General features: G+C 56.9%; 6 non-coding genes and 1 pseudogene across 6 annotated transcripts; all 7 read right to left on the bottom strand.

Moving 5' to 3' along the window:
* Positions 1-1,973: 1,973 nt before the first annotated feature.
* Positions 1,974-2,092, bottom strand: LOC149429237 (5S ribosomal RNA). The gene has a single exon (XR_016310565.1). It is a non-coding gene; the product is annotated as a 5S ribosomal RNA (ribosomal RNA).
* Positions 2,093-4,885: 2,793 nt separating this feature from the next.
* LOC149429238 (5S ribosomal RNA) lies at positions 4,886-5,004 on the bottom strand. The gene has a single exon (XR_016310566.1). It is a non-coding gene; the product is annotated as a 5S ribosomal RNA (ribosomal RNA).
* A 2,793-nt stretch (positions 5,005-7,797) lies between these two features.
* LOC149429239 (5S ribosomal RNA) lies at positions 7,798-7,916 on the bottom strand. Its single transcript, XR_016310567.1, has one exon. It is a non-coding gene; the product is annotated as a 5S ribosomal RNA (ribosomal RNA).
* A 2,786-nt stretch (positions 7,917-10,702) lies between these two features.
* Positions 10,703-10,821, bottom strand: LOC149429240 (5S ribosomal RNA). The gene has a single exon (XR_016310517.1). It is a non-coding gene; the product is annotated as a 5S ribosomal RNA (ribosomal RNA).
* A 2,787-nt stretch (positions 10,822-13,608) lies between these two features.
* Positions 13,609-13,727, bottom strand: LOC149429241 (5S ribosomal RNA). The gene has a single exon (XR_016310507.1). It is a non-coding gene; the product is annotated as a 5S ribosomal RNA (ribosomal RNA).
* A 2,787-nt stretch (positions 13,728-16,514) lies between these two features.
* LOC149429242 (5S ribosomal RNA) lies at positions 16,515-16,633 on the bottom strand. Its single transcript, XR_016310513.1, has one exon. It is a non-coding gene; the product is annotated as a 5S ribosomal RNA (ribosomal RNA).
* Positions 16,634-19,412: 2,779 nt separating this feature from the next.
* On the bottom strand, positions 19,413-19,521 carry LOC149429243 (5S ribosomal RNA; annotated as a pseudogene).
* Between the last annotated feature and the right edge of the window lie 2,414 nt (positions 19,522-21,935).

Here is a 21,935-nt window from a genome sequence, read left to right on the forward strand (position 1 = left end):
CGTGAGAGCGCCAAAGCGGCTGAGGAGAGCGCTGGCAAAGGGCTGGGCCGCGGAGCCTAAGCGGGATGCAGGACGGGGCTAGCTGGCTGGGGCTGGCGTCTGAGCGTTGCTCCGCTGCCGGAGGGGGCTGGATGCGTGGCCAGCTCCTGAGGGACACAGAGAAGAAAGCCAGCGTGTTTTGAAAAGAGCGGCCCGCAAAAGGGAAGCGGGCTCAGAAAAGCCTAGGCTGGCCTGGGGACTTTGGGGGAGCTACAGTGAAGGAAAGGAGTATTTCACCCCCTGCTGATTTTGAATCTTTGCCCGCTCACAAACAAATGATCGATCGGTCTAAAAATCCAATGCTAGGTGTATTGACTGAGAGACAGACTAGCAAGAAAACATTCAAAAGAACTGCATGTCTAACCAATGATGCGCTGATTCGCATGTTCCTGAGGGAAATAGGTATTCCATCCCCTATCATTCAGCGGCATTTCTGGCTCCCAGGTGTCTTTCACACAGGTAACAAGCTGAGATTAGAAGCAGCCTCTTAAAGGGAGAGATGCTAATCTCATTTTCTGACCTGTATAAAAGACACCTGTCCACAGGAGCAATCAAACCATCAGATTCCAAACCCTCCACCATGGCAAAGACCAAAGAGCTGTCCAGGGATGTCAGGAACAGGATCGAAGACCTACACAAGGCTGGACTGGGCTACCAAACTATGGCCAAGCAGCTTGGTGAGAAGGTGACAACAGTCGGTGCAATCATTCGCAAATGGAAGAAACACAAAGCAACTGTCAGTCTCCCTAGGACCGGTGCCCCGTGCAAGATCTCCCCTCGTGGAGTGTCAATGATCATGACAACAGTGAGGCATCATCCCAGAACTACGAGTGAGGATCTTGTCAATCATCTCCGGCCAGCTGGGACCGCAGTCACCAAGAGGACAATGGGTAACACACTACGCCGACGAGGATTGAAATCCCGCAGTGCCCGCAAGGTCCCTCTGCTCAAGAGAGCACATGTCCAGGCCCGTCTGAAGTTTGCCACTGAACATCTGAATGAGGCAGAGCAGGACTGGTTGAAAGTGTCGTGGTCAGATGAGACGACCAACATGGAGCTCTTTGGCATCAACTCAACTCGCCGTGTTTGGAGGCGGAGGACGAGGAATGCTGCCTATGACCCCAACAACACCATCCCAACTGTCAAACATGGTGGTGGAAATATGCTGCTTTGGGGGTGTTTTTCTGCTAAGGGGACAGGACAACTGCACCGCATCAAGGGGACCATGGACGGGGCAATGGAGCGGCAAATCTTGGGCAAGAACCTTCTCCCCTCAGCCAGGGCATTGAAAATGAATGGCGGGTGGCTGTTCCAGCATGACAAGGAGCCAAAACACGCGGCCAAGGCAACAAAGCAGCGGCTGGAGAAGAAGCACGTTAAGCTCCTGGAGTGGCCTAGCCAGTCTCCAGACCTTCATCCGGCTGACAATATCTCTGTGGAGGGAGCTGAAAGTTGGAGTTGCCAAACGTCAGCCGCCAAACCTTCATGATTTGGAGAGGATCTGCCAAGAGGAGTGGGCCAAAATCCCTCCTGAGATGTGTGCAAAGCTGGTGGCCAACTCCAGGTAACGCCTGACCTCTGGGATTGCCAAGAAGGGATTTGCCAGCAAGCACTAAGCCCTGTTTTGTGAAGGGGATGAGATGCCTGTGTTCCCTGGTGAACCTGCAAATGAGCGCCTGATTTGTTAGCCATGCATTTCTTGTGAGTTTTTTTCTTGCTCTTCTGTCTGTGAGTGTTCCAATGCAGCTAGCATTGTATTTTGAGAGGGCTGATTTGTTTGTGAGTGGGCCGAGCTGGCAAATGAGCAGGGGATGAAAAGGTTGTTTCCTTGAGTGCAGGTGTGCAGCAGGAGGGCTTGGAGAGCGGGGAGGTAAAAGTGAATGTGAAAGAGCCATGGAGGAGAGGAGAGTGACCCCTGCTGGAGGAAAAGCAAAAGCCTACAGCACCTGGTATTCCCAGGCGGTCTCCCATCCAAGTACTAACCAGGCCCGACCCTGCTTAGCTTCCGAGATCAGACGAGATCGGGCGCGTTCAGGGTGGTGTGGCCGTAGGCAGTACTCATGCTCTCCTTCAAGCCTCTTCTACTTGTCACGGGCAGCCTGGCCTCCGCCTTTCCTTGGCTCTACTACCCAGGACAAGCCGCCTGCTGCTGCTGCTGCTGCTGCTGCTGCTGCTGCTGTTTCCTTCTCACCCACCGGCACAACTGACACACCGCCCCAACTGACACACCGCCCCGTCTCTCCTCTCTCACTCACTCTCCTCAAACCCCTGCCTCCCCCCCCGCTGCTTTGCTCCCTCTTTAACCTCTTCCTGACCGCACCTCCTCAGGCACAAGCACACCACGCCAGCCTGGCCTCAACCGCTCCTCCTTCTCCTTCCCGCCTTCCCCTGGCCTGACTTCAAGCCTTTGGCTCGCAGGGCTGAGCACCACACCAGCCGCGGGGAGCAAGCTTTGGACACAGCAGCCGCAAAGCGCACCGCAAAGCAAGGGGCCTACGCTCGCTTGCCAGCCAGACCTCTCGGGGCGCCGGACAGCGCTCCCGCCTCCCTGCCCCTGACCCAAACCAAGGCTAGGGACCCTGCTGGCACCGGGGCCTACAAACGCCAGTTCCTTGCGCTCCGGCCCTCGCTCTTTTTCACCGCCCCAGTGGCCGGCTCCCCCTTGCGCACACCACAGGGCCCTGACGCACAGGCCCCTGCCTCCAGCAGCGGGCCCGGCGCTCTAACCGCCTCAGGGCGCAGGTATCGTGGCCTTCGGCGGCTCTGTTGCTTCTGGCTGGCTTGGGGGGCCGGCGCGCGTGCCTTCCCCGCTGCTGTCCCCCGGCCTGGGGAGCGCAGCGGAATGTGTCGGCGCAAGGCGACTGGAGAGCAGGCGTGAGAGCGCCAAAGCGGCTGAGGAGAGCGCTGGCAAAGGGCTGGGCCGCGGAGCCTAAGCGGGATGCAGGACGGGGCTAGCTGGCTGGGGCTGGCGTCTGAGCGTTGCTCCGCTGCCGGAGGGGGCTGGATGCGTGGCCAGCTCCTGAGGGACACAGAGAAGAAAGCCAGCGTGTTTTGAAAAGAGCGGCCCGCAAAAGGGAAGCGGGCTCAGAAAAGCCTAGGCTGGCCTGGGGACTTTGGGGGAGCTACAGTGAAGGAAAGGAGTATTTCACCCCCTGCTGATTTTGAATCTTTGCCCGCTCACAAACAAATGATCGATCGGTCTAAAAATCCAATGCTAGGTGTATTGACTGAGAGACAGACTAGCAAGAAAACATTCAAAAGAACTGCATGTCTAACCAATGATGCGCTGATTCGCATGTTCCTGAGGGAAATAGGTATTCCATCCCCTATCATTCAGCGGCATTTCTGGCTCCCAGGTGTCTTTCACACAGGTAACAAGCTGAGATTAGAAGCAGCCTCTTAAAGGGAGAGATGCTAATCTCATTTTCTGACCTGTATAAAAGACACCTGTCCACAGGAGCAATCAAACCATCAGATTCCAAACCCTCCACCACGGCAAAGACCAAAGAGCTGTCCAGGGATGTCAGGAACAGGATCGAAGACCTACACAAGGCTGGACTGGGCTACCAAACTATGGCCAAGCAGCTTGGTGAGAAGGTGACAACAGTCGGTGCAATCATTCGCAAATGGAAGAAACACAAAGCAACTGTCAGTCTCCCTAGGACCGGTGCCCCGTGCAAGATCTCCCCTCGTGGAGTGTCAATGATCATGACAACAGTGAGGCATCATCCCAGAACTACGAGTGAGGATCTTGTCAATCATCTCCGGCCAGCTGGGACCGCAGTCACCAAGAGAACAATGGGTAACACACTACGCCGACGAGGATTGAAATCCCGCAGTGCCCGCAAGGTCCCTCTGCTCAAGAGAGCACATGTCCAGGCCCGTCTGAAGTTTGCCACTGAACATCTGAATGAGGCAGAGCAGGACTGGTTGAAAGTGTCGTGGTCAGATGAGACGACCAACATGGAGCTCTTTGGCATCAACTCAACTCGCCGTGTTTGGAGGCGGAGGACGAGGAATGCTGCCTATGACCCCAACAACACCATCCCAACTGTCAAACATGGTGGTGGAAATATGCTGCTTTGGGGGTGTTTTTCTGCTAAGGGGACAGGACAACTGCACCGCATCAAGGGGACCATGGACGGGGCAATGGAGCGGCAAATCTTGGGCAAGAACCTTCTCCCCTCAGCCAGGGCATTGAAAATGAATGGCGGGTGGCTGTTCCAGCATGACAAGGAGCCAAAACACGCGGCCAAGGCAACAAAGCAGCGGCTGGAGAAGAAGCACGTTAAGCTCCTGGAGTGGCCTAGCCAGTCTCCAGACCTTCATCCGGCTGACAATATCTCTGTGGAGGGAGCTGAAAGTTGGAGTTGCCAAACGTCAGCCGCCAAACCTTCATGATTTGGAGAGGATCTGCCAAGAGGAGTGGGCCAAAATCCCTCCTGAGATGTGTGCAAAGCTGGTGGCCAACTCCAGGTAACGCCTGACCTCTGGGATTGCCAAGAAGGGATTTGCCAGCAAGCACTAAGCCCTGTTTTGTGAAGGGGATGAGATGCCTGTGTTCCCTGGTGAACCTGCAAATGAGCGCCTGATTTGTTAGCCATGCATTTCTTGTGAGTTTTTTTCTTGCTCTTCTGTCTGTGAGTGTTCCAATGCAGCTAGCATTGTATTTTGAGAGGGCTGATTTGTTTGTGAGTGGGCCGAGCTGGCAAATGAGCAGGGGATGAAAAGGTTGTTTCCTTGAGTGCAGGTGTGCAGCAGGAGGGCTTGGAGAGCGGGGAGGTAAAAGTGAATGTGAAAGAGCCATGGAGGAGAGGAGAGTGACCTCTGCTGGAGGAAAAGCAAAAGCCTACAGCACCTGGTATTCCCAGGCGGTCTCCCATCCAAGTACTAACCAGGCCCGACCCTGCTTAGCTTCCGAGATCAGACGAGATCGGGCGCGTTCAGGGTGGTGTGGCCGTAGGCAGTACTCAGGCTCTCCTTCAAGCCTCTTCTACTTGTCACGGGCAGCCTGGCCTCCGCCTTTCCTCGGCTCTACTACCCAGGACAAGCCGCCTGCTGCTGCTGCTGCTGCTGCTGCTGCTGCTGTTTCCTTCTCACCCACCGGCACAACTGACACACCGCCCCAACTGACACACCGCCCCGTCTCTCCTCTCTCACTCACTCTCCTCAAACCCCTGCCTCCCCCCCCCCCGCTGCTTTGCTCGCTCTTTAACCTCCTCCTGACCGCACCTCCTCAGGCACAAGCACACCACGCCAGCCTGGCCTCAACCGCTCCTCCTTCTCCTTCCCGCCTTCCCCTGGCCTGACTTCAAGCCTTTGGCTCGCAGGGCTGAGCACCACACCAGCCGCGGGGAGCAAGCTTTGGACACAGCAGCCGCAAAGCGCACCGCAAAGCAAGGGGCCTACGCTCGCTTGCCAGCCAGACCTCTCGGGGCGCCGGACAGCGCTCCCGCCTCCCTGCCCCTGACCCAAACCAAGGCTAGGGACCCTGCTGGCACCGGGGCCTACAAACGCCAGTTCCTTGCGCTCCGGCCCTCGCTCTTTTTCACCGCCCCAGTGGCCGGCTCCCCCTTGCGCACACCACAGGGCCCTGACGCACAGGCCCCTGCCTCCAGCAGCGGGCCCGGCGCTCTAACCGCCTCAGGGCGCAGGTATCGTGGCCTTCGGCGGCTCTGTTGCTTCTGGCTGGCTTGGGGGGCCGGCGCGCGTGCCTTCCCCGCTGCTGTCCCCCGGCCTGGGGAGCGCAGCGGAATGTGTCGGCGCAAGGCGACTGGAGAGCAGGCGTGAGAGCGCCAAAGCGGCTGAGGAGAGCGCTGGCAAAGGGCTGGGCCGCGGAGCCTAAGCGGGATGCAGGACGGGGCTAGCTGGCTGGGGCTGGCGTCTGAGCGTTGCTCCGCTGCCGGAGGGGGCTGGATGCGTGGCCAGCTCCTGAGGGACACAGAGAAGAAAGCCAGCGTGTTTTGAAAAGAGCGGCCCGCAAAAGGGAAGCGGGCTCAGAAAAGCCTAGGCTGGCCTGGGGACTTTGGGGGAGCTACAGTGAAGGAAAGGAGTATTTCACCCCCTGCTGATTTTGAATCTTTGCCCGCTCACAAACAAATGATCGATCGGTCTAAAAATCCAATGCTAGGTGTATTGACTGAGAGACAGACTAGCAAGAAAACATTCAAAAGAACTGCATGTCTAACCAATGATGCGCTGATTCGCATGTTCCTGAGGGAAATAGGTATTCCATCCCCTATCATTCAGCGGCATTTCTGGCTCCCAGGTGTCTTTCACACAGGTAACAAGCTGAGATTAGAAGCAGCCTCTTAAAGGGAGAGATGCTAATCTCATTTTCTGACCTGTATAAAAGACACCTGTCCACAGGAGCAATCAAACCATCAGATTCCAAACCCTCCACCACGGCAAAGACCAAAGAGCTGTCCAGGGATGTCAGGAACAGGATCGAAGACCTACACAAGGCTGGACTGGGCTACCAAACTATGGCCAAGCAGCTTGGTGAGAAGGTGACAACAGTCGGTGCAATCATTCGCAAATGGAAGAAACACAAAGCAACTGTCAGTCTCCCTAGGACCGGTGCCCCGTGCAAGATCTCCCCTCGTGGAGTGTCAATGATCATGACAACAGTGAGGCATCATCCCAGAACTACGAGTGAGGATCTTGTCAATCATCTCCGGCCAGCTGGGACCGCAGTCACCAAGAGGACAATGGGTAACACACTACGCCGACGAGGATTGAAATCCCGCAGTGCCCGCAAGGTCCCTGTGCTCAAGAGAGCACATGTCCAGGCCCGTCTGAAGTTTGCCACTGAACATCTGAATGAGGCAGAGCAGGACTGGTTGAAAGTGTCGTGGTCAGATGAGACGACCAACATGGAGCTCTTTGGCATCAACTCAACTCGCCGTGTTTGGAGGCGGAGGACGAGGAATGCTGCCTATGACCCCAACAACACCATCCCAACTGTCAAACATGGTGGTGGAAATATGCTGCTTTGGGGGTGTTTTTCTGCTAAGGGGACAGGACAACTGCACCGCATCAAGGGGACCATGGACGGGGCAATGGAGCGGCAAATCTTGGGCAAGAACCTTCTCCCCTCAGCCAGGGCATTGAAAATGAATGGCGGGTGGCTGTTCCAGCATGACAAGGAGCCAAAACACGCGGCCAAGGCAACAAAGCAGCGGCTGGAGAAGAAGCACGTTAAGCTCCTGGAGTGGCCTAGCCAGTCTCCAGACCTTCATCCGGCTGACAATATCTCTGTGGAGGGAGCTGAAAGTTGGAGTTGCCAAACGTCAGCCGCCAAACCTTCATGATTTGGAGAGGATCTGCCAAGAGGAGTGGGCCAAAATCCCTCCTGAGATGTGTGCAAAGCTGGTGGCCAACTCCAGGTAACGCCTGACCTCTGGGATTGCCAAGAAGGGATTTGCCAGCAAGCACTAAGCCCTGTTTTGTGAAGGGGATGAGATGCCTGTGTTCCCTGGTGAACCTGCAAATGAGCGCCTGATTTGTTAGCCATGCATTTCTTGTAAGTTTTTTTCTTGCTCTTCTGTCTGTGAGTGTTCCAATGCAGCTAGCATTGTATTTTGAGAGGGCTGATTTGTTTGTGAGTGGGCCGAGCTGGCAAATGAGCAGGGGATGAAAAGGTTGTTTCCTTGAGTGCAGGTGTGCAGCAGGAGGGCTTGGAGAGCGGGGAGGTAAAAGTGAATGTGAAAGAGCCATGGAGGAGAGGAGAGTGACCCCTGCTGGAGGAAAAACAAAAGCCTACAGCACCTGGTATTCCCAGGCGGTCTCCCATCCAAGTACTAACCAGGCCCGACCCTGCTTAGCTTCCGAGATCAGACGAGATCGGGCGCGTTCAGGGTGGTGTGGCCGTAGGCAGTACTCAGGCTCTCCTTCAAGCCTCTTCTACTTGTCACGGGCAGCCTGGCCTCCGCCTTTCCTCGGCTCTACTACCCAGGACAAGCCGCCTGCTGCTGCTGCTGCTGCTGCTGCTGCTGTTTCCTTCTCACCCACCGGCACAACTGACACACCGCCCCAACTGACACACCGCCCCGTCTCTCCTCTCTCACTCACTCTCCTCAAACCCCTGCCTCCCCCCCGCTGCTTTGCTCGCTCTTTAACCTCTTCCTGACCGCACCTCCTCAGGCACAAGCACACCACGCCAGCCTGGCCTCAACCGCTCCTCCTTCTCCTTCCCGCCTTCCCCTGGCCTGACTTCAAGCCTTTGGCTCGCAGGGCTGAGCACCACACCAGCCGCGGGGAGCAAGCTTTGGACACAGCAGCCGCAAAGCGCACCGCAAAGCAAGGGGCCTACGCTCGCTTGCCAGCCAGACCTCTCGGGGCGCCGGACAGCGCTCCCGCCTCCCTGCCCCTGACCCAAACCAAGGCTAGGGACCCTGCTGGCACCGGGGCCTACAAACGCCAGTTCCTTGCGCTCCGGCCCTCGCTCTTTTTCACCGCCCCAGTGGCCGGCTCCCCCTTGCGCACACCACAGGGCCCTGACGCACAGGCCCCTGCCTCCAGCAGCGGGCCCGGCGCTCTAACCGCCTCAGGGCGCAGGTATCGTGGCCTTCGGCGGCTCTGTTGCTTCTGGCTGGCTTGGGGGGCCGGCGCGCGTGCCTTCCCCGCTGCTGTCCCCCGGCCTGGGGAGCGCAGCGGAATGTGTCGGCGCAAGGCGACTGGAGAGCAGGCGTGAGAGCGCCAAAGCGGCTGAGGAGAGCGCTGGCAAAGGGCTGGGCCGCGGAGCCTAAGCGGGATGCAGGACGGGGCTAGCTGGCTGGGGCTGGCGTCTGAGCGTTGCTCCGCTGCCGGAGGGGGCTGGATGCGTGGCCAGCTCCTGAGGGACACAGAGAAGAAAGCCAGCGTGTTTTGAAAAGAGCGGCCCGCAAAAGGGAAGCGGGCTCAGAAAAGCCTAGGCTGGCCTGGGGACTTTGGGGGAGCTACAGTGAAGGAAAGGAGTATTTCACCCCCTGCTGATTTTGAATCTTTGCCCGCTCACAAACAAATGATCGATCGGTCTAAAAATCCAATGCTAGGTGTATTGACTGAGAGACAGACTAGCAAGAAAACATTCAAAAGAACTGCATGTCTAACCAATGATGCGCTGATTCGCATGTTCCTGAGGGAAATAGGTATTCCATCCCCTATCATTCAGCGGCATTTCTGGCTCCCAGGTGTCTTTCACACAGGTAACAAGCTGAGATTAGAAGCAGCCTCTTAAAGGGAGAGATGCTAATCTCATTTTCTGACCTGTATAAAAGACACCTGTCCACAGGAGCAATCAAACCATCAGATTCCAAACCCTCCACCACGGCAAAGACCAAAGAGCTGTCCAGGGATGTCAGGAACAGGATCGAAGACCTACACAAGGCTGGACTGTGCTACCAAACTATGGCCAAGCAGCTTGGTGAGAAGGTGACAACAGTCGGTGCAATCATTCGCAAATGGAAGAAACACAAAGCAACTGTCAGTCTCCCTAGGACCGGTGCCCCGTGCAAGATCTCCCCTCGTGGAGTGTCAATGATCATGACAACAGTGAGGCATCATCCCAGAACTACGAGTGAGGATCTTGTCAATCATCTCCGGCCAGCTGGGACCGCAGTCACCAAGAGAACAATGGGTAACACACTACGCCGACGAGGATTGAAATCCCGCAGTGCCCGCAAGGTCCCTCTGCTCAAGAGAGCACATGTCCAGGCCCGTCTGAAGTTTGCCACTGAACATCTGAATGAGGCAGAGCAGGACTGGTTGAAAGTGTCGTGGTCAGATGAGACGACCAACATGGAGCTCTTTGGCATCAACTCAACTCGCCGTGTTTGGAGGCGGAGGACGAGGAATGCTGCCTATGACCCCAACAACACCATCCCAACTGTCAAACATGGTGGTGGAAATATGCTGCTTTGGGGGTGTTTTTCTGCTAAGGGGACAGGACAACTGCACCGCATCAAGGGGACCATGGACGGGGCAATGGAGCGGCAAATCTTGGGCAAGAACCTTCTCCCCTCAGCCAGGGCATTGAAAATGAATGGCGGGTGGCTGTTCCAGCATGACAAGGAGCCAAAACACGCGGCCAAGGCAACAAAGCAGTGGCTGGAGAAGAAGCACGTTAAGCTCCTGGAGTGGCCTAGCCAGTCTCCAGACCTTCATCCGGCTGACAATATCTCTGTGGAGGGAGCTGAAAGTTGGAGTTGCCAAACGTCAGCCGCCAAACCTTCATGATTTGGAGAGGATCTGCCAAGAGGAGTGGGCCAAAATCCCTCCTGAGATGTGTGCAAAGCTGGTGGCCAACTCCAGGTAACGCCTGACCTCTGGGATTGCCAAGAAGGGATTTGCCAGCAAGCACTAAGCCCTGTTTTGTGAAGGGGATGAGATGCCTGTGTTCCCTGGTGAACCTGCAAATGAGCGCCTGATTTGTTAGCCATGCATTTCTTGTGAGTTTTTTTCTTGCTCTTCTGTCTGTGAGTGTTCCAATGCAGCTAGCATTGTATTTTGAGAGGGCTGATTTGTTTGTGAGTGGGCCGAGCTGGCAAATGAGCAGGGGATGAAAAGGTTGTTTCCTTGAGTGCAGGTGTGCAGCAGGAGGGCTTGGAGAGCGGGGAGGTAAAAGTGAATGTGAAAGAGCCATGGAGGAGAGGAGAGTGACCCCTGCTGGAGGAAAAGCAAAAGCCTACAGCACCTGGTATTCCCAGGCGGTCTCCCATCCAAGTACTAACCAGGCCCGACCCTGCTTAGCTTCCGAGATCAGACAAGATCGGGCGCGTTCAGGGTGGTGTGGCCGTAGGCAGTACTCAGGCTCTCCTTCAAGCCTCTTCTACTTGTCACGGGCAGCCTGGCCTCCGCCTTTCCTCGGCTCTACTACCCAGGACAAGCCGCCTGCTGCTGCTGCTGCTGCTGCTGCTGCTGTTTCCTTCTCACCCACCGGCACAACTGACACACCGCCCCAACTGACACACCGCCCCGTCTCTCCTCTCTCACTCACTCTCCTCAAACCCCTGCCTCCCCCCCCGCTGCTTTGCTCCCTCTTTAACCTCTTCCTGACCGCACCTCCTCAGGCACAAGCACACCACGCCAGCCTGGCCTCAACCGCTCCTCCTTCTCCTTCCCGCCTTCCCCTGGCCTGACTTCAAGCCTTTGGCTCGCAGGGCTGAGCACCACACCAGCCGCGGGGAGCAAGCTTTGGACACAGCAGCCGCAAAGCGCACCGCAAAGCAAGGGGCCTACGCTCGCTTGCCAGCCAGACCTCTCGGGGCGCCGGACAGCGCTCCCGCCTCCCTGCCCCTGACCCAAACCAAGGCTAGGGACCCTGCTGGCACCGGGGCCTACAAACGCCAGTTCCTTGCGCTCCGGCCCTCGCTCTTTTTCACCGCCCCAGTGGCCGGCTCCCCCTTGCGCACACCACAGGGCCCTGACGCACAGGCCCCTGCCTCCAGCAGCGGGCCCGGCGCTCTAACCGCCTCAGGGCGCAGGTATCGTGGCCTTCGGCGGCTCTGTTGCTTCTGGCTGGCTTGGGGGGCCGGCGCGCGTGCCTTCCCCGCTGCTGTCCCCCGGCCTGGGGAGCGCAGCGGAATGTGTCGGCGCAAGGCGACTGGAGAGCAGGCGTGAGAGCGCCAAAGCGGCTGAGGAGAGCGCTGGCAAAGGGCTGGGCCGCGGAGCCTAAGCGGGATGCAGGACGGGGCTAGCTGGCTGGGGCTGGCGTCTGAGCGTTGCTCCGCTGCCGGAGGGGGCTGGATGCGTGGCCAGCTCCTGAGGGACACAGAGAAGAAAGCCAGCGTGTTTTGAAAAGAGCGGCCCGCAAAAGGGAAGCGGGCTCAGAAAAGCCTAGGCTGGCCTGGGGACTTTGGGGGAGCTACAGTGAAGGAAAGGAGTATTTCACCCCCTGCTGATTTTGAATCTTTGCCCGCTCACAAACAAATGATCGATCGGTCTAAAAATCCAATGCTAGGTGTATTGACTGAGAGACAGACTAGCAAGAAAACATTCAAAAGAACTGCATGTCTAACCAATGATGCGCTGATTCGCATGTTCCTGAGGGAAATAGGTATTCCATCCCCTATCATTCAGCGGCATTTCTGGCTCCCAGGTGTCTTTCACACAGGTAACAAGCTGAGATTAGAAGCAGCCTCTTAAAGGGAGAGATGCTAATCTCATTTTCTGACCTGTATAAAAGACACCTGTCCACAGGAGCAATCAAACCATCAGATTCCAAACCCTCCACCACGGCAAAGGCCAAAGAGCTGTCCAGGGATGTCAGGAACAGGATCGAAGACCTACACAAGGCTGGACTGGGCTACCAAACTATGGCCAAGCAGCTTGGTGAGAAGGTGACAACAGTCGGTGCAATCATTCGCAAATGGAAGAAACACAAAGCAACTGTCAGTCTCCCTAGGACCGGTGCCCCGTGCAAGATCTCCCCTCGTGGAGTGTCAATGATCATGACAACAGTGAGGCATCATCCCAGAACTACGAGTGAGGATCTTGTCAATCATCTCCGGCCAGCTGGGACCGCAGTCACCAAGAGGACAATGGGTAACACACTACGCCGACGAGGATTGAAATCCCGCAGTGCCCGCAAGGTCCCTCTGCTCAAGAGAGCACATGTCCAGGCCCGTCTGAAGTTTGCCACTGAACATCTGAATGAGGCAGAGCAGGACTGGTTGAAAGTGTCGTGGTCAGATGAGACGACCAACATGGAGCTCTTTGGCATCAACTCAACTCGCCGTGTTTGGAGGCGGAGGACGAGGAATGCTGCCTATGACCCCAACAACACCATCCCAACTGTCAAACATGGTGGTGGAAATATGCTGCTTTGGGGGTGTTTTTCTGCTAAGGGGACAGGACAACTGCACCGCATCAAGGGGACCATGGACGGGGCAATGGAGCGGCAAATCTTGGGCAAGAACCTTCTCCCCTCAGCCAGGGCATTGAAAATGAATGGCGGGTGGCTGTTCCAGCATGACAAGGAGCCAAAACACGCGGCCAAGGCAACAAAGCAGCGGCTGGAGAAGAAGCACGTTAAGCTCCTGGAGTGGCCTAGCCAGTCTCCAGACCTTCATCCGGCTGACAATATCTCTGTGGAGGGAGCTGAAAGTTGGAGTTGCCAAACGTCAGCCGCCAAACCTTCATGATTTGGAGAGGATCTGCCAAGAGGAGTGGGCCAAAATCCCTCCTGAGATGTGTGCAAAGCTGGTGGCCAACTCCAGGTAACGCCTGACCTCTGGGATTGCCAAGAAGGGATTTGCCAGCAAGCACTAAGCCCTGTTTTGTGAAGGGGATGAGATGCCTGTGTTCCCTGGTGAACCTGCAAATGAGCGCCTGATTTGTTAGCCATGCATTTCTTGTGAGTTTTTTTCTTGCTCTTCTGTCTGTGAGTGTTCCAATGCAGCTAGCATTGTATTTTGAGAGGGCTGATTTGTTTGTGAGTGGGCCGAGCTGGCAAATGAGCAGGGGATGAAAAGGTTGTTTCCTTGAGTGCAGGTGTGCAGCAGGAGGGCTTGGAGAGCGGGGAGGTAAAAGTGAATGTGAAAGAGCCATGGAGGAGAGGAGAGTGACCCCTGCTGGAGGAAAAGCAAAAGCCTACAGCACCTGGTATTCCCAGGCGGTCTCCCATCCAAGTACTAACCAGGCCCGACCCTGCTTAGCTTCCGAGATCAGACGAGATCGGGCGCGTTCAGGGTGGTGTGGCTGTAGGCAGTACTCAGGCTCTCCTTCAAGCCTCTTCTACTTGTCACGGGCAGCCTGGCCTCCGCCTTTCCTCGGCTCTACTACCCAGGACAAGCCGCCTGCTGCTGCTGCTGCTGCTGCTGCTGCTGTTTCCTTCTCACCCACCGGCACAACTGACACACCGCCCCAACTGACACACCGCCCCGTCTCTCCTCTCTCACTCACTCTCCTCAAACCCCTGCCTCCCCCCCCGCTGCTTTGCTCCCTCTTTAACCTCTTCCTGACCGCACCTCCTCAGGCACAAGCACACCACGCCAGCCTGGCCTCAACCGCTCCTCCTTCTCCTTCCCGCCTTCCCCTGGCCTGACTTCAAGCCTTTGGCTCGCAGGGCTGAGCACCACACCAGCCGCGGGGAGCAAGCTTTGGACACAGCAGCCGCAAAGCGCACCGCAAAGCAAGGGGCCTACGCTCGCTTGCCAGCCAGACCTCTCGGGGCGCCGGACAGCGCTCCCGCCTCCCTGCCCCTGACCCAAACCAAGGCTAGGGACCCTGCTGGCACCGGGGCCTACAAACGCCAGTTCCTTGCGCTCCGGCCCTCGCTCTTTTTCACCGCCCCAGTGGCCGGCTCCCCCTTGCGCACACCACAGGGCCCTGACGCACAGGCCCCTGCCTCCAGCAGCGGGCCCGGCGCTCTAACCGCCTCAGGGCGCAGGTATCGTGGCCTTCGGCGGCTCTGTTGCTTCTGGCTGGCTTGGGGGGCCGGCGCGCGTGCCTTCCCCGCTGCTGTCCCCCGGCCTGGGGAGCGCAGCGGAATGTGTCGGCGCAAGGCGACTGGAGAGCAGGCGTGAGAGCGCCAAAGCGGCTGAGGAGAGCGCTGGCAAAGGGCTGGGCCGCGGAGCCTAAGCGGGATGCAGGACGGGGCTAGCTGGCTGGGGCTGGCGTCTGAGCGTTGCTCCGCTGCCGGAGGGGGCTGGATGCGTGGCCAGCTCCTGAGGGACACAGAGAAGAAAGCCAGCGTGTTTTGAAAAGAGCGGCCCGCAAAAGGGAAGCGGGCTCAGAAAAGCCTAGGCTGGCCTGGGGACTTTGGGGGAGCTACAGTGAAGGAAAGGAGTATTTCACCCCCTGCTGATTTTGAATCTTTGCCCGCTCACAAACAAATGATCGATCGGTCTAAAAATCCAATGCTAGGTGTATTGACTGAGAGACAGACTAGCAAGAAAACATTCAAAAGAACTGCATGTCTAACCAATGATGCGCTGATTCGCATGTTCCTGAGGGAAATAGGTATTCCATCCCCTATCATTCAGCGGCATTTCTGGCTCCCAGGTGTCTTTCACACAGGTAACAAGCTGAGATTAGAAGCAGCCTCTTAAAGGGAGAGATGCTAATCTCATTTTCTGACCTGTATAAAAGACACCTGTCCACAGGAGCAATCAAACCATCAGATTCCAAACCCTCCACCACGGCAAAGGCCAAAGAGCTGTCCAGGGATGTCAGGAACAGGATCGAAGACCTACACAAGGCTGGACTGGGCTACCAAACTATGGCCAAGCAGCTTGGTGAGAAGGTGACAACAGTCGGTGCAATCATTCGCAAATGGAAGAAACACAAAGCAACTGTCAGTCTCCCTAGGACCGGTGCCCCGTGCAAGATCTCCCCTCGTGGAGTGTCAATGATCATGACAACAGTGAGGCATCATCCCAGAACTACGAGTGAGGATCTTGTCAATCATCTCCGGCCAGCTGGGACCGCAGTCACCAAGAGGACAATGGGTAACACACTACGCCGACGAGGATTGAAATCCCGCAGTGCCCGCAAGGTCCCTCTGCTCAAGAGAGCACATGTCCAGGCCCGTCTGAAGTTTGCCACTGAACATCTGAATGAGGCAGAGCAGGACTGGTTGAAAGTGTCGTGGTCAGATGAGACGACCAACATGGAGCTCTTTGGCATCAACTCAACTCGCCGTGTTTGGAGGCGGAGGACGAGGAATGCTGCCTATGACCCCAACAACACCATCCCAACTGTCAAACATGGTGGTGGAAATATGCTGCTTTGGGGGTGTTTTTCTGCTAAGGGGACAGGACAACTGCACCGCATCAAGGGGACCATGGACGGGGCAATGGAGCGGCAAATCTTGGGCAAGAACCTTCTCCCCTCAGCCAGGGCATTGAAAATGAATGGCGGGTGGCTGTTCCAGCATGACAAGGAGCCAAAACACGCGGCCAAGGCAACAAAGCAGCGGCTGGAGAAGAAGCACGTTAAGCTCCTGGAGTGGCCTAGCCAGTCTCCAGACCTTCATCCGGCTGACAATATCTCTGTGGAGGGAGCTGAAAGTTGGAGTTGCCAAACGTCAGCCGCCAAACCTTCATGATTTGGAGAGGATCTGCCAAGAGGAGTGGGCCAAAATCCCTCCTGAGATGTGTGCAAAGCTGGTGGCCAACTCCAGGTAACGCCTGACCTCTGGGATTGCCAAGAAGGGATTTGCCAGCAAGCACTAAGCCCTGTTTTGTGAAGGGGATGAGATGCCTGTGTTCCCTGGTGAACCTGCAAATGAGCGCCTGATTTGTTAGCCATGCATTTCTTGTGAGTTTTTTTCTTGCTCTTCTGTCTGTGAGTGTTCCAATGCAGCTAGCATTGTATTTTGAGAGGGCTGATTTGTTTGTGAGTGGGCCGAGCTGGCAAATGAGCAGGGGATGAAAAGGTTGTTTCCTTGAGTGCAGGTGTGCAGCAGGAGGGCTTGGAGAGCGGGGAGGTAAAAGTGAATGTGAAAGAGCCATGGAGGAGAGGAGAGTGACCCCTGCTGGAGGAAAAGCAAAAGCCTACAGCACCTGGTATTCCCAGGCGGTCTCCCATCCAAGTACTAACCAGGCCCGACCCTGCTTAGCTTCCAAGATCAGACGAGATCGGGCGCGTTCAGGGTGGTGTGGCCGTAGGCAGTACTCAGGCTCTCCTTCAAGCCTCTTCTACTTGTCACGGGCAGCCTGGCCTCCGCCTTTCCTCGGCTCTACTACCCAGGACAAGCCGCCTGCTGCTGCTGCTGCTGCTGCTGCTGTTTCCTTCTCACCCACCGGCACAACTGACACACCGCCCCAACTGACACACCGCCCCGTCTCTCCTCTCTCACTCACTCTCCTCAAACCCCTGCCTCCCCCCCCGCTGCTTTGCTCCCTCTTTAACCTCTTCCTGACCGCACCTCCTCAGGCACAAGCACACCACGCCAGCCTGGCCTCAACCGCTCCTCCTTCTCCTTCCCGCCTTCCCCTGGCCTGACTTCAAGCCTTTGGCTCGCAGGGCTGAGCACCACACCAGCCGCGGGGAGCAAGCTTTGGACACAGCAGCCGCAAAGCGCACCGCAAAGCAAGGGGCCTACGCTCGCTTGCCAGCCAGACCTCTCGGGGCGCCGGACAGCGCTCCCGCCTCCCTGCCCCTGACCCAAACCAAGGCTAGGGACCCTGCTGGCACCGGGGCCTACAAACGCCAGTTCCTTGCGCTCCGGCCCTCGCTCTTTTTCACCGCCCCAGTGGCCGGCTCCCCCTTGCGCACACCACAGGGCCCTGACGCACAGGCCCCTGCCTCCAGCAGCGGGCCCGGCGCTCTAACCGCCTCAGGGCGCAGGTATCGTGGCCTTCGGCGGCTCTGTTGCTTCTGGCTGGCTTGGGGGGCCGGCGCGCGTGCCTTCCCCGCTGCTGTCCCCCGGCCTGGGGAGCGCAGCGGAATGTGTCGGCGCAAGGCGACTGGAGAGCAGGCGTGAGAGCGCCAAAGCGGCTGAGGAGAGCGCTGGCAAAGGGCTGGGCCGCGGAGCCTAAGCGGGATGCAGGACGGGGCTAGCTGGCTGGGGCTGGCGTCTGAGCGTTGCTCCGCTGCCGGAGGGGGCTGGATGCGTGGCCAGCTCCTGAGGGACACAGAGAAGAAAGCCAGCGTGTTTTGAAAAGAGCGGCCCGCAAAAGGGAAGCGGGCTCAGAAAAGCCTAGGCTGGCCTGGGGACTTTGGGGGAGCTACAATGAAGGAAAGGAGTATTTCACCCCCTGCTGATTTTGAATCTTTGCCCGCTCACAAACAAATGATCGATCGGTCTAAAAATCCAATGCTAGGTGTATTGACTGAGAGACAGACTAGCAAGAAAACATTCAAAAGAACTGCATGTCTAACCAATGATGCGCTGATTCGCATGTTCCTGAGGGAAATAGGTATTCCATCCCCTATCATTCAGCGGCATTTCTGGCTCCCAGGTGTCTTTCACACAGGTAACAAGCTGAGATTAGAAGCAGCCTCTTAAAGGGAGAGATGCTAATCTCATTTTCTGACCTGTATAAAAGACACCTGTCTACAGGAGCAATCAAACCATCAGATTCCAAACCCTCCACCACGGCAAAGACCAAAGAGCTGTCCAGGGATGTCAGGAACAGGATCGAAGACCTACACAAGGCTGGACTGGGCTACCAAACTATGGCCAAGCAGCTTGGTGAGAAGGTGACAACAGTCGGTGCAATCATTCGCAAATGGAAGAAACACAAAGCAACTGTCAGTCTCCCTAGGACCGGTGCCCCGTGCAAGATCTCCCCTCGTGGAGTGTCAATGATCATGACAACAGTGAGGCATCATCCCAGAACTACGAGTGAGGATCTTGTCAATCATCTCCGGCCAGCTGGGACCGCAGTCACCAAGAGAACAATGGGTAACACACTACGCCGACGAGGATTGAAATCCCGCAGTGCCCGCAAGGTCCCTCTGCTCAAGAGAGCACATGTCCAGGCCCGTCTGAAGTTTGCCACTGAACATCTGAATGAGGCAGAGCAGGACTGGTTGAAAGTGTCGTGGTCAGATGAGACGACCAACATGGAGCTCTTTGGCATCAACTCAACTCGCCGTGTTTGGAGGCGGAGGACGAGGAATGCTGCCTATGACCCCAACAACACCATCCCAACTGTCAAACATGGTGGTGGAAATATGCTGCTTTGGGGGTGTTTTTCTGCTAAGGGGACAGGACAACTGCACCGCATCAAGGGGACCATGGACGGGGCAATGGAGCGGCAAATCTTGGGCAAGAACCTTCTCCCCTCAGCCAGGGCATTGAAAATGAATGGCGGGTGGCTGTTCCAGCATGACAAGGAGCCAAAACACGCGGCCAAGGCAACAAAGCAGCGGCTGGAGAAGAAGCACGTTAAGCTCCTGGAGTGGCCTAGCCAGTCTCCAGACCTTCATCCGGCTGACAATATCTCTGTGGAGGGAGCTGAAAGTTGGAGTTGCCAAACGTCAGCCGCCAAACCTTCATGATTTGGAGAGGATCTGCCAAGAGGAGTGGGCCAAAATCCCTCCTGAGATGTGTGCAAAGCTGGTGGCCAACTCCAGGTAACGCCTGACCTCTGGGATTGCCAAGAAGGGATTTGCCAGCAAGCACTAAGCCCTGTTTTGTGAAGGGGATGAGATGCCTGTGTTCCCTGGTGAACCTGCAAATGAGCGCCTGATTTGTTAGCCATGCATTTCTTGTGAGTTTTTTTCTTGCTCTTCTGTCTGTGAGTGTTCCAATGCAGCTAGCATTGTATTTTGAGAGGGCTGATTTGTTTGTGAGTGGGCCGAGCTGGCAAATGAGCAGGGGATGAAAAGGTTGTTTCCTTGAGTGCAGGTGTGCAGCAGGAGGGCTTGGAGAGCGGGGAGGTAAAAGTGAATGTGAAAGAGCCATGGAGGAGAGTGACCCCTGCTGGAGGAAAAACAAAAGCCTACAGCACCTGGTATTCCCAGGCGGTCTCCCATCCAAGTACTAACCAGGCCCGACCCTGCTTAGCTTCCGAGATCGGGCGCGTTCAGGGTGGTGTGGCCGTAGGCAGTACTCAGGCTCTCCTTCAAGCCTCTTCTACTTGTCACGGGCAGCCTGGCCTCCGCCTTTCCTCGGCTCTACTACCCAGGACAAGCCGCCTGCTGCTGCTGCTGCTGCTGCTGCTGTTTCCTTCTCACCCACCGGCACAACTGACACACCGCCCCAACTGACACACCGCCCCGTCTCTCCTCTCTCACTCACTCTCCTCAAACCCCTGCCTCCCCCCCCGCTGCTTTGCTCCCTCTTTAACCTCTTCCTGACCGCACCTCCTCAGGCACAAGCACACCACGCCAGCCTGGCCTCAACCGCTCCTCCTTCTCCTTCCCGCCTTCCCCTGGCCTGACTTCAAGCCTTTGGCTCGCAGGGCTGAGCACCACACCAGCCGCGGGGAGCAAGCTTTGGACACAGCAGCCGCAAAGCGCACCGCAAAGCAAGGGGCCTACGCTCACTTGCCAGCCAGACCTCTCGGGGCGCCGGACAGCGCTCCCGCCTCCCTGCCCCTGACCCAAACCAAGGCTAGGGACCCTGCTGGCACCGGGGCCTACAAACGCCAGTTCCTTGCGCTCCGGCCCTCGCTCTTTTTCACCGCCCCAGTGGCCGGCTCCCCCTTGCGCACACCACAGGGCCCTGACGCACAGGCCCCTGCCTCCAGCAGCGGGCCCGGCGCTCTAACCGCCTCAGGGCGCAGGTATCGTGGCCTTCGGCGGCTCTGTTGCTTCTGGCTGGCTTGGGGGGCCGGCGCGCGTGCCTTCCCCGCTGCTGTCCCCCGACCTGGGGAGCGCAGCGGAATGTGTCGGCGCAAGGCGACTGGAGAGCAGGCGTGAGAGCGCCAAAGCGGCTGAGGAGAGCGCTGGCAAAGGGCTGGGCCGCGGAGCCTAAGCGGGATGCAGGACGGGGCTAGCTGGCTGGGGCTGGCGTCTGAGCGTTGCTCCGCTGCCGGAGGGGGCTGGATGCGTGGCCAGCTCCTGAGGGACACAGAGAAGAAAGCCAGCGTGTTTTGAAAAGAGCGGCCCGCAAAAGGGAAGCGGGCTCAGAAAAGCCTAGGCTGGCCTGGGGACTTTGGGGGAGCTACAGTGAAGGAAAGGAGTATTTCACCCCCTGCTGATTTTGAATCTTTGCCCGCTCACAAACAAATGATCGATCGGTCTAAAAATCCAATGCTAGGTGTATTGACTGAGAGACAGACTAGCAAGAAAACATTCAAAAGAACTGCATGTCTAACCAATGATGCGCTGATTCGCATGTTCCTGAGGGAAATAGGTATTCCATCCCCTATCATTCAGCGGCATTTCTGGCTCCCAGGTGTCTTTCACACAGGTAACAAGCTGAGATTAGAAGCAGCCTCTTAAAGGGAGAGATGCTAATCTCATTTTCTGACCTGTATAAAAGACACCTGTCCACAGGAGCAATCAAACCATCAGATTCCAAACCCTCCACCACGGCAAAGGCCAAAGAGCTGTCCAGGGATGTCAGGAACAGGATCGAAGACCTACACAAGGCTGGACTGGGCTACCAAACTATGGCCAAGCAGCTTGGTGAGAAGGTGACAACAGTCGGTGCAATCATTCGCAAATGGAAGAAACACAAAGCAACTGTCAGTCTCCCTAGGACCGGTGCCCCGTGCAAGATCTCCCCTCGTGGAGTGTCAATGATCATGACAACAGTGAGGCATCATCCCAGAACTACGAGTGAGGATCTTGTCAATCATCTCCGGCCAGCTGGGACCGCAGTCACCAAGAGGACAATGGGTAACACACTACGCCGACGAGGATTGAAATCCCGCAGTGCCCGCAAGGTCCCTCTGCTCAAGAGAGCACATGTCCAGGCCCGTCTGAAGTTTGCCACTGAACATCTGAATGAGGCAGAGCAGGACTGGTTGAAAGTGTCGTGGTCAGATGAGACGACCAACATGGAGCTCTTTGGCATCAACTCAACTCGCCGTGTTTGGAGGCGGAGGACGAGGAATGCTGCCTATGACCCCAACAACACCATCCCAACTGTCAAACATGGTGGTGGAAATATGCTGCTTTGGGGGTGTTTTTCTGCTAAGGGGACAGGACAACTGCACCGCATCAAGGGGACCATGGACGGGGCAATGGAGCGGCAAATCTTGGGCAAGAACCTTCTCCCCTCAGCCAGGGCATTGAAAATGAATGGCGGGTGGCTGTTCCAGCATGACAAGGAGCCAAAACACGCGGCCAAGGCAACAAAGCAGCGGCTGGAGAAGAAGCACGTTAAGCTCCTGGAGTGGCCTAGCCAGTCTCCAGACCTTCATCCGGCTGACAATATCTCTGTGGAGGGAGCTGAAAGTTGGAGTTGCCAAACGTCAGCCGCCAAACCTTCATGATTTGGAGAGGATCTGCCAAGAGGAGTGGGCCAAAATCCCTCCTGAGATGTGTGCAAAGCTGGTGGCCAACTCCAG

Source organism: Staurois parvus, unplaced genomic scaffold (genome assembly GCF_062004578.1).
Source record: "Staurois parvus isolate SC_StPar_1 unplaced genomic scaffold, SC_StPar_1.0 ptg002756l, whole genome shotgun sequence".
NCBI classification, from domain to species: Eukaryota; Metazoa; Chordata; class Amphibia; order Anura; family Ranidae; genus Staurois; species Staurois parvus.